This window comes from Dendrobium catenatum, unplaced genomic scaffold (assembly GCF_001605985.2).
Source record: "Dendrobium catenatum unplaced genomic scaffold, ASM160598v2 original_scaffold_190442, whole genome shotgun sequence".
Classification (NCBI taxonomy): domain Eukaryota; kingdom Viridiplantae; phylum Streptophyta; class Magnoliopsida; order Asparagales; family Orchidaceae; genus Dendrobium; species Dendrobium catenatum.
The window spans coordinates 35,759-51,395 of NW_021508860.1; the positions used below are offsets into that span (position 1 = coordinate 35,759).

Genomic DNA, 15,637 nt, shown 5'->3' on the forward strand with positions numbered 1-15,637 from the left:
ATTAATTATTTTTTTATTTTTTTTTATTTAAAATAGAATTAAGTAGAAACCAATAAATTTGAGTTGTTAAAATTTAAAGTAATAAATCGTAAATGAATGATTAAGATTGTATTTGGAAAGAAACTCAAACGCCTTTTATAATAGTAGTATATATAGGCATCAACTTTGATTTTTAGTCCCTAGAAATTCTTTCCAATCCATTTAATAAGAAACAAAATATTTAAATATAATAAAACTATATTTATATCACTTAATTAAAACAAAAGTTAAACTAATTAAAAAATTAACTTTCTATCAAAATATTTAATTTCATTTATAAAAAAACTTTCTATCAAAATATATTAATAAAAAATAATCAAATATTTATAAAAAATTTATCACCATAATTATTAATTTTTCATATTTTAGGACTAATTTCAGGTCATAAGAAAAATATTTTTGTACAAATCCTCCATTTGATATATAAATGGAAACTAATTTTGTGTAGGGTAATAATCGAGCCAAATCTTATTTCAAAAATCTATGAAAGATAATAAAAGTGGCCATATTTCTAACTTATAGCATCTTGGCTATGAAGAAAGCTATTAGAAGTGGACAGAGAGTGATCACACAGATTAAGTCTCATTGTTCATGGTATGCTTCGAAGAGGAATGTGGATAATAAATGAGCCAAATCTTACGTACAAAACAAGGAAATGATACTAAACTTTATAAGTTGAATTGGATAAATACAAGATATTTTTAAGTTTTTTATTTAAACATGAAATTAGATAACAACATACAAACTTTTTGAATTTGCACCCGATATTATATCATATAATCATTAAAAACTTGTACAAGAAAATGCATAGTAATCATGCTCGAACTAGCAATCAAGAGATGTGCATTCAGAAATGCAACCAAAAGACATACAAGAACTAAAAAAATTATTTATATGATTATATACATGCTCAAACTAGAAATCAAGAGATGTGCATTCAAAAATGAAATCAAAAGACATACAAAAACTAAAAAAATTTATTTACATTTTTAAATAAATAGTATAAATGTTAATTGTATATAATATTAAAAAAGTATCAATTCTATTAAATAAGAAAATTAAATATATTTTCATTCATTGAGACCACACGCATCAAATATTGGTGGCATGGCATATAATATATAAAATATGAAACTTTTTTTAGGGTTGAAGACTTGGTTTTTTGCAAAAAAAATTGCAATGCCGAGTTGTATCCACACAATTTAGGAGTGGAAAATGGAAGATTAGTTACAGTGATATTTTTATATAGTTGCATGTCAATCATCATCTATCATTATCATCTCTATCATCGAAAGCCATTTCAAATATTACCATTACATGTGATATGATATATTTTCCTTCACCTTTACATGTCCTCTAATATAGGGTACATCTCCCTTTTCCTCTCCAAATATTCCAGCTGGCTTTCATAATCCATTTTCGTAGTCCAACTATTGTTGGAAAATCAACATTCCACTACTTCATTAGAAACCTCTTCAGAAAGGTAAGCATGAATTAAAAGAAACAACTCTTCTTGGTGATTACTATAAAATCAAACAACTCATTTATTTGCTGATATCCAATTAAGGTGGTTGTAAAATTACGAAGGCAATCCATCTAAGTTAAGATTTGACGTGTAGGGATCAATCCCAAGCTTTAGGCTTATGAGACCCTTAAAAATCTTGTATGATATTGATGGAAACATTAGAATTTTGCCAACGTTGACATCTTTGATGCCATTGAAGAAATTGACAGGGAATGAAGCAACATAGCTAGTTAAGACCTTCAAATTTTTCATCTCAATCAGTTATATCTTATTGCATCAGTAATAGTTATATATATGGGAATAATGTAGGGCTAATTTTGTTAAACATTTATAGTTTTAAAATAGCATATTTCAAGCAAAGGTACATTATTTGTGTTATCAACACCTTGCTCTTTTTACTGCTGTAAAGACAGACTTATGCACTTTTAATTATAAGTTCAATGTTGTGTACTAAATGACTATATTGCTTCATTTGGGATGGTTTTCTTACTTCTTAAAGCAGCTTTCTAATAAAAAATTATTTTTGTACTAAAAAAGTTGCTTTAAAAAGCAGTAAGAATGTTGCCTCAAATAAAGCATATATGTGATTTAAAATTTTGTTTCAATATGCATGGGCAAATGTATAATTTTGGTAAGGATTTTTTATGGCACAAAATTTTTATGCTATATATAACTATTTTATTTTATTGTGTCTGATTATAGAAACTATTGTTTTCGGTGAGGATGAGTCTCAAAAAACTTTGATCTAGTTTAAGACCAACGCCTCCGTGTATGAATAGTAAGAATTACACAAATCTTAAATCAAATTTAAAAGGTTTAAACTAATCTTAACAATTTTTTTATAAAATCATTTGAAATAAACTTTTTAGTTATTCAATGATATTTTCTTAATATAAAATATTATAATGTGGAATCCTATTATTCTTGACCCATAAATATAACATGGAGTTCTTCTGGGCTTTTCTTTGCATGCAAAGTGTTTGTGCAAGGTGGCGGAGACGATGGTGTCGCTTAAGCTCCAGAAGCGGCTGGCCACGAGTGTTCTTAACTTCAAGAGGCTATCCCTTACTGATATCAAGATTGACATCCCTAGAATTCCCAAGAAGAACAAATTGATTGATGCCATGGTCAAAAATAAGTGGGAGAGAAGCTCTTGGGGAAGGAAATTTATTGTATAAAAGAGGAGTGTTGAACTAAATAATTTTGATAGTTCAAGGGTATGTTTGCTAAGATCAAGAGAAGACATTCTATCCAACATGATCTTACAAAACTATAGAAGAGCACTTCAAAGTGAGGTCCTTGATAATTTAGGGTTAATGGTTGTTTGTTTTCTGATAGTGTTTGTTGTCATGTTCTTGAATTTCCATTATTTTACTAATAGAAGAAATGTAGTTTGGTGCAAGCTATGAACACTATGGATTCTTAAACTTTGATATGAGCACTTTCTTCAAAAAAATTGGGGATAGTCTTGCTCGACCCTAAAGAGGTAAGCAAGATATCCATTGCAAACTCTCCAAAAAACATTACGAAGATGGTAAATGATGGTTTTATTATTAAGAAACCTATGAAGATTAACTCCATATCACATGATAGATGCATGGCAGAAGAAAAGAGGACGGGACACCATTTTGAATTTGGTAAGTGCAAGGGTACTAGGGAGGCTAGGGTGCCCACTAAGGTTCTATGGATGCGGAGGAGGAGAGTTTTTAGGTGTTTGCTTAGGAAATATTGAGAAGCTAAGAAAATTGATAAGCACATGTGCCATGATATGAATACAAAGGTGAAAGGTAATGTTTTCGAGAAAAAGAGAGTTTTGAAGGAGAGTATCCACAAGTCTACGTGAGAAAAGGCTAGATAGAAGACATTTTTTGACCAATTTGAAGCCAAGAGGGCCAAGAGCAAGATGAGTAGGGAGAATAAGATTTTTAGAAATGAAGAATGTTCTGCTCAGATGCTTAGGGCCCTGAAGAAAAAGAACTGCCAGCAGTAGCAGCTATAGCTCAATAATCTGACTCCCTCCACAAGAAAAGAAAGAAGTGAAGCTAAGCATTAACACGGTACTTGTGAGATGATATTCTAAAAATGGAAAAAAAAATAGAGAACTGCTAGTTCCTAATAGTCTAGATTATGTGAAAGATATTTTTGATATTTTCCCCATCCATTGACAAACCTTTAAAAAAAAATGGAGTTCTGGTAAAAAGCAAAGTATAATAATCTCTTTCGATATATTTCTCTATCTTCACTGCGAACTCACTTCTCAAACACATCATTCATAAAAATAGGCGCTCAAACTTTGTGCTCATATCTCATTAATAAGAGCATTCATCAAAGTTTTCTAATCTCTCTTGAGGTGTGATATTTGATTCCTTTAATGATTGAGAGGAATTACTAAAAAAATAGTTATTTATATATACTTCAAATTAGTCAAAGAAAAAAAACTTTAATCTTACAACACATAATTTATTTTGAATTCACATAAAATAAATAAATATTTTGAGATAGATTTAAAAATATCAAAATATTGTCAAATATATTTTTTAAAGTAAAGAATTTATATTTAACATAATTTAAAAAACCAAATATTGAAAGTAATTTTTTTATTTCAAATTATTAAAATAATATATATTAATTTAAATATTTTAATAAATAAATTTATATATAACAAATGTATAGAAAGTTCAAAATCTTGATAATTAATGTAAAGCTAGTATTATAATTCATTCATTTATACTTATTTCTTAATTACTTATAAAATTCCATGAGTTTCATGAAGGACATTTGAGGAACTTAATTTTAAATTAATTATTTATTTATTTAAATTATTTTTTAGTTTTTTTTTTATTTAAATTGAAATCAATAAATTTGAATTGTTGAAATTTAAAGTAATAAAACTTAAATGAATTACTAAGATTGTACTTGTAAAGAAACTCAAACACCTTTCATAATAATAATATAGATCGTCATCAACTTTAATTTTTAGTCACCAAAAATTCTTTGCAATCCATTTAATTAGAAAATAAAATAATTAAATATGTTAAAACATAATTTATATTACTTAATTAAAACAAAAATTAAACTTATTAAAAAAATTCTTTCAAGATATATGCATATCCCAATAAAAAATTATCAACTTATTTATTAATTTTTCATATTTTAGGACTAATTTCATACTAAATTTTATGCTGTAAAAAATAAAATAAAGAGAGGGCAAAAATATAACCTATTCACCCATAATTTATCTTCTTTCGCCTTTCTCAGTTATTCATCCTAATGTTTATGTATCTTTGTTTAGAGAAACTAAGAAAGCAACTTCAAATTATTTAAAGTTCGTAGTGTAACTATATATGAAAGAAAGTGTTTTATTTTCCATTATTCTATATTTATATTTACATAATTTCATTGCTCTGCTAGGGTTTTCGCTATGCCAACATTTCTCATCCTGTTTCGCTATTTTTTCATCCAATTTTTTCTCTGATTTGGTTTCTCTTTCGTTTGTCCTTTCCAATCTCCTCTCATGGTCTCAGTTTTTCTTTTTGGTTTATATATCACCATGGTGTGTGTTCCATGGGGAATCAACCCCTTAAACATTTGGATTCAAGAATCCTTCCAAGTCTTTTAGGGAAGCCTTGGCTGGAGATTCATTGTTGCAAGCTTTTCCCATTTTAGTTCATTCCAAGCATAAAGGTTTACCATCCCTTCGAATTTCATAAGTAGAGATCCTCGCATTAGTTGTGTCGTTTGAATACACTCTTATGAGTAAATTTTTTGTTAGGCATTCTGTGTTTGATAAAATCACAAAGTTCTTTTTTGCACTAAAATTATCTGTTGATTTCTCTAATACTTTGTTTGATTCGAGATATGTGCTTTTTAAACTCTCAAATGATTTGGATTATAGCAGGATATTTGCTAGAAGACTTTATTATGTTAATAAAATTTTTATGAAATTTATTAAGTGGTCTCCTCTCTTTTACATCTCGCTTGAATCCCCTATTGTCCACATATATCTACTAATGCTCTTATTTGGAATATTAGAGGTATTGGGGGTAAGGACTCTATTATTAGAGTTAAAAATCTTTGTAGGATTCACAATATTCAACTTCTGGTTTTACTTGAGCCACTTATTTCTAGGGATAAAATTGATAATACTGCTATTCGTTTGGGTCGAACTGTTCTAATAAAATTTAGATATATTGGAAAAATGCTTTTAATTTAACTATTATTGATGACTTTCAGCAAGTTGTCAATGTTCACATTGCTTTTTATAATTTTATTTGCAATGCCTCTTTTGTTTATGCTTCTTCTACTATAGTTGGTCGCCTTGCTTTGTGGGATCAGTTATCATCTTTTTCTAAAAACATCTACTATACCGTGGTTTGTTGGTGGGGATTTTAATACTATTTGCAACACTAATGAGAGAAGAGGGGGTCGCTCTCCTAACATAAATGCTATGGAAGATTTCAATTCCATGATTAGTGATTGCAATTTACATGATATTGGTTTTTTTGGTAATGCTTTTACTTGGAGTAGAGCTAATTTTTGGCAAAGACTGGATAGGATTTTATTTAATAATGATTGGTTAGTGAATTTTCCTTTGACTCATGTTGAACACCTGAGTAGAACTACTTATGATCATGTGACTTTACTTTTGAATATTAATGCTAATAGGATTCATATGCCATCTGCTTTTTTTTCAGAATATTTGGTTGTCTCATAAGGATTTCAATAATGTCATTTATGATAATTGGTCGGCTCCTATTGCGCCGAACAATGATATTTATTGTATGCTTAGGCTTTGGGCTAAGTTGAGTAGATTGAAACAAGTGTTGAGGTGGTGGAATAAAAATATTTTTAAAAATATTTTTTAAAACGTCAAAGAGGCTGAAATGAAGGTGATTGAATTAGAGAAGGTTTCTATGGAAAATCTGGTTTTTGAAAGCATTTTTGCCCTGAATGAGGCTAAAACTAAGCTTGCTTTATTGCATGATCAAGAGGAAACCTATTGGAAACAAAAAGCTGCTTCGAAGTTGATTGTTGAGGAGGATAGAAATACAAAGTTTTTTCATACGTTGGTTAATAAGAAAAAAAATGAGAAATCATATTTTTAAAATAGTGGGTGAGGAAGGGGTTACTATAGAGAATGAGGAGAAGATTTTTATTTCTCGGGTTGATCATTTCAAAAATATTTTTAATAAGTCTGTTAATACTACTCCTATATCTAACCCTTTCATTGTTCCTCATTGTATCAAAGATAGTGATAATCAAATGTTGGTGAATACTCCTTCTGAGGAGGAAGTTTGGAATATTATTAAGGATATGAATAGTGATTCCACTGCAGGACCTGATGGCTTTACCACTAAATTTTTTGTTAAGTCTTGGAATATTATCAAGCATGATGTATTAGATGCTGTTAAAGATTTCTTTACTGGTAACTCTTATCCAAATTTTTTCTCTGCTACTAATATTGTTTTAATTACCAAAAAGGAGGTTGCTAACAATTGGAATGATTTCCGTCCTATCAGCCTTTGTACTTTTTTTAATAAACTTATTTCTAAAATTTTGGCTTCTAGACTTGTTAATATTTTGCCTATAATTATTTTTGTCAATCAAACGGGTTTTGTGAAAGGTAGGAGTATCTTTGATAATGTTCTTCTTGCTCAAGAGATTACTCATGATATTAATTCCAAGGTGAAGGGTGGTAATATTATTTTTAAACTCAATATTACGAAAGCTTATTATAATTTGAATTGGAATTTCCTTTATAATGGTTTATCTTTAATTGGTTTCAGTCAAAATTTTATTCAATTGGTTAGAAATAGTATTGAAAATTATTTCTTTTTTGTTATCATTAATGGGAGAAATCATGGTTTTTTTAAGTCCTCGCAAGGTTTGAGACAAGGAGATCCTTTATCTCCTTCTTTGTTCATAATTGCTATGGATTATCTCTCTATGGGCCGGTTTGGAGGAGTTATACAAAATACATACTTTCATGTTCTATCGTACTATGGGAGGAAACCTGATTACTCAACTTAGTTTTGCTAATGATTTTATTATTTTTATTAATGGCTCGGTCAACAACATTAAAGTGTTAGTTCAATTTTTAACTAATTTTCAAAATATGAGTGGTTTGGCGATTAATAAAGATAAGAGTAGTTTTTTGGTTTCTAAAGGTGTGAGTCAAGGTAAGTTTAATATTATTAAATGTATTTGTGGTTTTAATTTCATTCCTTTGCCTATCAAGTATTTAGGAACTCCTATTTTTAAAGGGAGGAAGAGAAATCATATTTTTGAAGAGTTATTTACTGCTTTTCAAAAGAAAATTACCAATTGAAGTTCTAATTTCTTATCTTTTGGTGGTAGACTTGTTCTGATTAAAAGCATGTTAAATTCAATTACCATCTACATTTTTCATACTTTGAATCCTACTGGGTCTATTTGTTTGAGAATGGAATGGATGATTAACAAGTTTTTTTGGGGTGCTAAAAATAATAGTAGTTGCATCTATTGGTCTTCTTGGAACAAAATGTGTGGGGCTCTTAATGAAGGTGGTTTGGAATGCAAAAGCTTTATGGACATTACAAGAGCTTTTTCATACAAATTATGGTTTACTTTTAGATCTAATATTAGTTTGTGGGCTCAATTCATGAATGCTAAATACTGGAAAGGTTTGCATGCCACCTCTTGTACTTATAAAAAAACTGATTCAATGGTTTGGAAAAGACTCTGTAACATCAAATGGGAAGCTGAACAGTTTATCCAATGGGGTTTGAGCAAAGGGGACATTTCTTTCTCGCAAGATAACTGGTTATAGTGTGGCTCCATTGATAACCTTTTGAATAATTTAACTATCCTTAATACTAAGGTGCACGAATTTTTTGAGAATGGAATTTGGAATGTTGATAATGTGAGAGAGTGTATTAATTTAAACTTAATTAGTATTATTGTTGAGCTCCCTTTAAAATTACAATGCAATGATAGTATTTTATTTAAGTCCTCTCCTTATGGAATTTTTAGTCTTAAAAAAGCTTGGGAGAACTTTCGCATCAAGTATAGCAAATCAATGATTTACTCTGCTATTTGGTACAACAACATTCCCTTATCTTATTCCATTCTTGTTTGGAGATGCATGAAAGATTTAATTCCTGTTGACACTTTACTTATGAAAAAAGGTTTTTCTATAACGTCTAAATGTTAGTGCTGCTTTAATATTGAGAATTTGTACCACGTTTTTGTGAATGGAACTATTACTAAAAAGGTTTGGAGTTTTTCTTTGATATTGCTCATAAAGATAACTTTATTTAGCATGATAGTATAAATTCTATTCTTGAATATTAGATGACCAATTCCAAAGGTCATATTTTTATTTTATTACATGTCCTTATTTTATGGTACCTTTGGCGAGCTAGAAATGAAGCCAAGCATAAAGATACTCAAATGGATGCCATGCAACTTATTGCTAATATTAAATTCAAAATTTTATAGCTTCAAGCCACAAACATGATTTCAGGAAAAAATTTTAAAAACAGTGCTGCTCTGGCTCTTCACTTTGGGATTGCTATGCAGTCTGATATTTCCTTCACTATTGATAGAATTGTTAGGTGGTTGAAACTCGTCCCTACTTTTTTTAAGTTGAACTCGAATGGTTCGGTTGGTAATAATGCGGCTGGTATGGGTGGGGTTATTCGTAATCTTAATGGCGATGTTATTATTGCTTATGCTGCTGCTCTAAACCACTACAAGGTTATTTTTGCTGAATTCATGGGTTTATCTTTGGGTCTTCTGTTATGCCATAGATTTGGCATTACGAATGTGGCTATTGATGTGGATACTTTAAATTTAATTCAGTTTAATCAAAAGGAGAATTTGGGTCATCCTGATCTATTTTATATTATCATTAGAGTTAAACAGGTGCTTGCTAACTTGAATTATACCATGACCCATATTTATCATGAGGGAACTGCTTGTGCTGATTAGTTGGCCAAGTTGGACTGCCAAATTAATGTTATTAAAAAGTTTTTGGAGCCTAATTTGCCTCCTTTTCTGAGAGGTTTAGTTAGGCTTAATAAACTGGGTTTACCTTATATTCGTTCGGGTTAATGTCTGTTTAGCTTTCTTTTTGTTGGTTGTTTTCTTTTGCTGGTGTTCTATTGCTATGATTAGTATGTTGTTATTCTTTGACTGGGAGGTGTTCTCTTTTTTGTTGGGCTGTTTAATAATGTTGGCTGGTGATTTCTGTGAGGTTTTTTCTGTGCCTCTAGTTGATTGCAATTTTAGTTTATTTAGGGTGCTGGAGGTTAATCTAGGTGCTTTCTGTTAATTGAATTGGTATTATTGGTTGGGTAAGTCTATGAGGAATTCTCTGTGCATCTGGATGATTGTCAATTCAATTTTAATTGGGTGTTGTGAAAGTTCGTTAGGGATGTTAGGCCCTATGAACCAATTAAGAGAGAGAGTTGAATCGGTATTTTAAAACAAACACAATCTTAAAACCAAAATTAAGATTCACCATAACAGAAACCAAGGTGCAGAAATTAAATTTAGTAGTAATAAAGGAGATAACACACCATATTTATAGTGGTTTGGTCAAACCTTGACCTACGTCTACTCCTTGGAGGCACCCTCTAAGTATTCCACTAAACTAAGTGTCTCTCCTTTAGCCCCCACAGCTAGGAAGAGAAGCCCTTACAAAATCACTTCCACCTTCCCCGGGTGTGGCGGAGTAGCCGGGTCCTTTGACACTAAAGAGATCTTCTTCTTTGGTAAACTTTCCTCAAGGAAAGCCTTGAATCTGACGGTATTAAGGTGCAAGCTGGCAGGAACAACCGTGTGAAATCCCCCTCCACACTCCCTTGAGTCCCCCCTCACAGGATCTTCTCCCTCTCTCAGACTTCATTCGTTCCTCACTCCCTTTCAAGCTCTCTCTTCAAGTTTCCCCCAAAAGAATGAAGCTACAATGGCTGCCAAAGACACTTACAAAGTGCCTTGTCAAATCTTAAATAGAAGATCTAAAAAAGAGCTCATTAATGCAACTTGCCGACTTTATTATCCAGGACGATATTCTTATCGTCCTGTACGATCAATGCAAATTAAGCCCAATTAGTCAGGACGATTTGAGTCGATCAGAAGAAATTTGTTCAAATAGTCCAGGACGATAATATATCATCCTGGATGATCTGTCCAAATAGTGGAATATCTTCCTAAACATCGCCCTGAAAAAGAGTTGTCCGATGTCCAATCATCCAGTGTATTGGCTCGAACGATCCTGAGATCGTCCAGGATGATTTGATCGTTTAATCAAGTCATAATTGCTTTTCTTAAATGCCAAATTAATTTAGGAAAAATTTCCTGGATCGGCCAGGATGATATTTAATAGGCCAGGCCGATCCCCTGGACGATGTCAAAAAATAAGTAATTCCTAAATAGATCTAGGGCAGATTCTTTCTATTTTGAGCTTATTATCCTGGCCGATATGAAATCATCCATAATGATATTCTTAATGATGGACGCCTTAATAAGGATGCCCTAATTAGGATTTCTGATTTTGGACAGATCGTCTAAGCCGATATAAATATCGTCCCGGACGATGTTACAAAAAATAGTAAACTCTATAGAACATTCAAAAAATCTTCTAAGGTGCGTGTGTGCAAAGTTACATAGCATCAGGAGCCACACCAATTAAAAAAGACTCAAGAAAGGAAAAAGGGTACAAACTGACTCAGACCGAGTGCACCCAATCTTGAGCTGATTCCAAATTACAGTTTGATCTTGTGAACCTGAAATGTCAGTAGATAAGGCAGTTGTAGAGAAATAAAAGTGTTTGTTATCATCAAAATTATAAACCATGTAAACAGATCCGTAATAATCTCTCCCTTTTTTATGATTGCAAATATTACTATTTGAATTTACAAAAAAGAAAACCTTTTCTCCTAATCTCCCCCTCACTAGAATAAAACTTTAAAAATAGGGGAGATAAAAAAAATTGTTATTTTTAATTTTTTGAAAGAAAAAAGAAAAATGATACAAATTTAACATTACGTTCTCCCCCTTTGACATTATCAAAAAGACAAGGGTCACAAATAATAAAACAAAATGATTAAAAGACAAAAATTATCTATAATTTAGTGAACAAAATAAATATTCTTAAAATAAGAAAGTTACCTCTTAGTTTTAATCAAAAACTTAGTAGAATTATAGTGACAACGTATAACCTATAAAAGATTAGAAATTCATAATTTGATAATCCAAACTCAAGTTCTTTTAAAAGGCTCAAAAACTTTTTAATTTAATATCTAAATCAAGGAATAAATTAGAGAAAGAAATACCTATTTTTTAAAACTCCTTCCATAAAATATATATAATAGAAGATTAATGCACAAATTGTTGAATCAGGAATCAAGATTTTTAAACTCAAGTATCGAAAGTATTACGGGTAATCTTAAGCTTTAAGAAGTACAAGAATGGTAAGCATTAAATTTTGTGGGCTCATTTTATGCCTCTTGACAATTTGTTGGCGCACTACGCATCTTTTGATTTTTGATACACTTTGTGTATTTCTTTTTCAATTTGGCATCTTTGCGCATCTTTTATTTTTGGCAACATTGGCCTTTTTTTTTAATATGCTACCTTTCTGAAATCTTAAAAACAAAATAAAACTCATCCTATTGACAAAGTGAATTTCTTGATTAAGAAAATTATGAGTTAGATGCAACAACTTGCAAAAAGATTCCTATGCGATAAATAAAATATAGGGAGATAAAAAATTTTAGTTTCAAAAACTAATTTAAAATATGAAAAATATTTTAAATTAAAAGTAGAATAACCTCTTTTAGGAAACAAAGATTGAGAGTCAAAAATATGAGTTTTCTTCTTTTGATAGTTTTTAGAGAAGTCAAACACCATTTATATAAGAATTTTAAGAAAAAGCAGGAGGTAGGTTTTCATTTTTAGAAAGGTGAACATATGTGTTGATCAGAGAAAACACATAAAAAATTTAACAAAAAAAGAAAAGAAAGAGAAAATAGAATAAAAAAAACAAAAAATCTTAAAAATAAAAGAACAAACAAAACATGTAAACATAAAAAACACACAAAATAATTTAAGCTTCATCTTGCTCCTGATCATATGATTCAGAAACAAGATCTGCCTAAAAAAAAAATGTTTTTCATTATTTCCCCAGTTTATAATTTTCCTTGCTTTACCCTTTTCTTTTGTAAGAAGATCTGTCAAATTAGGGCACTGATTTTTCATATGTCCAGGCTTCCTACATCCAAAGCAAATAATGTCAGAATAAATTTGGACATTCAAACCATTTTTATCTTTATTCCACTTTTGTTGATTCTTATGCTTTGGTAAGCTTTTTTATTTGCTTTTCAAGTCATTGTATTCATGACCAACTAAGCTACCGTTTTCTATATCTTTAGATTTTAGCATAATCGTTTCACATGCATCCAAAAGTCTTTGACCTAGACTTTGCTCATAGGCAATGAGTTAGGCAATATCAAATTATCAATAGAATACTCATTCAAATTTTTTGATTCATAAATAGCAACAATTTTAGCATCAAACTTATCCAATACACAATGAAGAAATTTATTAACTTTTTCAAAATTTGAAAATTCTTTACCTAAAGCATGTAATAATGTCACAATTTGAATAAACCTAGTATACATGTCTAAGATTGTTTCAAAAGATTTCATGAAAAATAGTTTATAATCATACATTAATATATTCAACTTAGATTGCTTGATTTCACTAGTGTCTTCTTATATAGTGTGTAGTTTATCCCAAATTTCCTTACCCGTTGTGTACAAGGATACCATTATAAAATCATCATAATTTAAAGTACAAATTAAGCAATTTAAAGATTTTATATTTAATTGAGCAATGATTTAATCTTCTCTACTCCATCGATTAAAAGGAATATTAGTTTTAATTCCATCTAAAATTCATAACGGTAAAGAATAACCAGTTAAAATCATATGCCACATATGAAAATAAATCAATTTCAAGAAAGTAGACATGCGAGTTTTCAAAAATAAAAAAAATATTTTTAAACAAAGGTGGTCTGGTGATTGAATAACCTTCCGCAAAATTATAATAACTAAAATTAGCCATAGATCAAAATTCAAAAAGTTTTCAAACTTTGTTTTTATAAATCATGCTCTGATACCACTTGAATGTTCTTTAGAGATGTTAAGCCCTATGAACTGGCCCAAGGCTAATTAAGAGAGAGGTGAATCGGTATTTAAAAATAAACACAATCTTAAAACCAGAATTAAGATTCACCATAATGAAACCAAGGTGCATAAATTATATTCAAAAGTAATAAAGGAAAAAACACACCAGATTTATAATGGTTCGATCAAACCTTGACCTAAATCCACTACTTGAAGGCACCCTCCAAGTATTACAGTAAATTAAGTGTCTCTCCTTTAGCCCCCATAGCTAGGTGAAGAAGCCCATACAAAATCACTTCCACCTTCCCTTGTACGGCGGAGTAGCCGGTCCTTTGAAACCAAAAATATCTTCTTCTTTGGTGAAAATTTCTCAAGACGAGCCTTGAATCCAGCGGTATTAAGGTGCAAGCCTGCCAGAGAAACCGTATGGAATCCCCCTCCACACTCCCTTGAGTCCCCCCTCATAGGATCTTCTCCCTCTCTCAGACTTCACCCGTTCCTCACTCTCTTTCAAGCTCTCTCTTCAAGTTTTCCCCAAAAGAACGAAGCTACAATAGCTGTCAAAGACACTTACAAAGTGCCTTGTCAAAGCTTAAATAGAAGATCTCAAAAAAAGCTCATTAATACAACTTGCCGACTTTATCATCCAGGATGATATTCCTATCGTCCTATACGATTGGTGCAAATTTAAGCCCAATTAGTCGGGACGATTTGAGACGATCAGAACAAATGTGTTCATATCGTCCAGGATGATAATATATCATCCTGGACATTCAGTACAAATAATGGAATATCGTCCTGAGCATCGCCCTGAAAAAGAGCTATCTGATGTCCAATCATCCAGCGTATCGGCCCGGATGATTCAGCGATCATCCAGGACGATTTGACCGTTTAATCAAGTCATAATTGCTTTCCTTAAATGCCAGATTAATTTAGAAAAAATTATCCTGAATCGGCCAGGACGATATTTGATAGGCCAGGCCGATCCCCTAGACGATGTCCAAAAATAATTATTTCCTAAATAAATATGGCAGCAGATTTCATCGAGGATGATATTTTTAATGACGGCTGCCTTAAAAAGGATGCCCTAATTAAAGTTTTTGCTTTTGAACAGATCATCCAAGCCGATATAAATATCGTCCCGGACGATGTTACTAAAAATAGTAAACTCTATGGAACACTTAGAAAATCTTCCAAGGTGCGTGTGTGCAAAGTTATATATCATCAGGAGCCACACCAATTGCAAAAGACTCAAGAAATGAAAAATAGTACAAACTAACTCAGACCTAGTCAACCCAATCTTGAGCTAATTCCAAATTGCAGTCTGATCTTGTGAACCTGAAAGATCAGTAGAAAAGGCAGTCTTAGAGAAATAAAAGTGTTTGTTATTATCAAAATTATAAACCATGAAAACAGATCCGCAACATGCTGGAGGTTTTGGACCAGGGAGCTCTCTCTTATGTTGAGGTGTATTTGCATTTTATATTCCCTTGGATCAAATTTTTGCTCTTCTATTTTCGGGTGCTGCTGGATGTCCGAGATGTGACAGTCTACGGGTTCTATGTTTTTGTGGCTGAAATATGCAGGATTTACTTGGTGGATGTCTGGTTATCCTTAACCTGGAGGGGATTTTTTGCCAAAAAGCTTGTGCTGATTATTTTATTCTAGGGCTTTTTGTTTTTTGGGCGCTTCCTTCGTGCCGCCTTAGAATGTATCTAGGGTATTATGTATCTTGTTTAGATGGGGTTCATCGGCTCTTAGGTTTTGTTTCTTAATGATTTTAGCTCTTCGAGCATTAGTGGGCTGATTTACCCATTAAGGACTTGTAATTTTTTATTTATATTAATGCGTAGGCCCCTTTGTGGGTTTCAACTAATATATATATATATATATATATATA

The 15,637-nt window shown here is 31.1% G+C and overlaps 1 pseudogene; it reads left to right on the top strand.

Moving 5' to 3' along the window:
• Nucleotides 1-2,565: 2,565 nt before the first annotated feature.
• Nucleotides 2,566-3,554, top strand: LOC110112407 (annotated as a pseudogene).
• Nucleotides 3,555-15,637: the final 12,083 nt, after the last annotated feature.